At 34.7% G+C, this 1,201-nt stretch overlaps 1 protein-coding gene across 1 annotated transcript in view; it reads right to left on the bottom strand.

Moving 5' to 3' along the window:
• Positions 1-1,201, bottom strand: part of Impg2 (interphotoreceptor matrix proteoglycan 2) — a 159,433-nt gene that overhangs the window by 24,858 nt on the left and 133,374 nt on the right. The window lies entirely within an intron of this gene.

The following is a 1,201-nucleotide window of genomic DNA, read 5'->3' on the forward strand; positions in this document are numbered from 1 at the left end:
AAAAAAGAATCAAATGCAGAAACATATGGAGGAAACCCAATGCCCACCCAGAACAAGGGCAGAGGACACTAGCTCAGCTGAAATGTATGAATTAACAGTGTTGGAAGTAAAGAAACAATAGCAGAAAGGTATAGAGAAACTCAGAGCAGAATTAATTTCTGAAATAAAAAGAGAAATCTCTGAATTCATAGCATCTGAAGTAAAGAATCAAACACAGAAACATATAAAGGAAACCCAATCTGAAAAAAAACTCTGCAGTAAAAAAATTAATAATTGCTTCTAAAGAAGACATTGATTAAAAAAATAGAGATTAGAAATATGACAGATTCCTTCAATGAGCAATACATGAAAGAAATAGATCGCATGAAGCAGAGTCAGAGACATAGAGGAACTTAAAATCTCAATCACAAGCCTGCAAAACCATTTCAGTGAAAAAGAAGACGGAGTTTCAGATCTTGAAGATGCGTGCAGCTAGTGAAAAGGTAAGAAAGGATCTCTTAAAAACAACTAGGATGCAGGAAAAAAATAATCCATCACTTGCAAGACTATGCAAACATGAACAACATGAGACTAATAGGCATCAATGAGAAAGACGAAGTCAATAAAAATGATATAACAAGAATATGGGCAGAAGTAATAGAAAACTTCCCAAATATGGAGACAATATGCAGAAACATATAAAGGAAACCCATTGCCCACCAAGAACAAGGGCAGAGCTGAAATGTATGAATTAATAGTGTTGGAAGTAAAGAAACAACAGCAGAAAGATATAAAGGAACAATCTGACATTCAGTAACTGAAGTATATAGAACTTCAAATAACATCAGCCTAGTTAAAACCATACCCAGACATATAATAATCAAGATCCCAGAAATTCAGCATAGGAACAGTATACTAAAAGCCACTAAAGCAAAGAAACAGATCACATTTAAAGGAAAACCAGAATAACGGCAAAGTTCTCTTCACAAACCATCAAGTCAAGAAGAGCATGGAGCAAAGTACTTCAAGTCTTGCAAGAAAGCAAATTCCAACCCAGACTGATATATCCTGAAAAACTATCTTTCAAATATAATGGAGAAGTGAAATATTTCCAAGACAAAGAACAACTAAAGAAATTCATGATGACAAAGCCAAGCCTACACAGACTACTAAATGATGTTCTGGAGAGGGAGCAAATTGATCACAGCCCCATGAATGAGAA

This window comes from Octodon degus, unplaced genomic scaffold (assembly GCF_000260255.1).
Source record: "Octodon degus isolate 3935 unplaced genomic scaffold, OctDeg1.0 scaffold00081, whole genome shotgun sequence".
Taxonomy (NCBI): Eukaryota; Metazoa; Chordata; class Mammalia; order Rodentia; family Octodontidae; genus Octodon; species Octodon degus.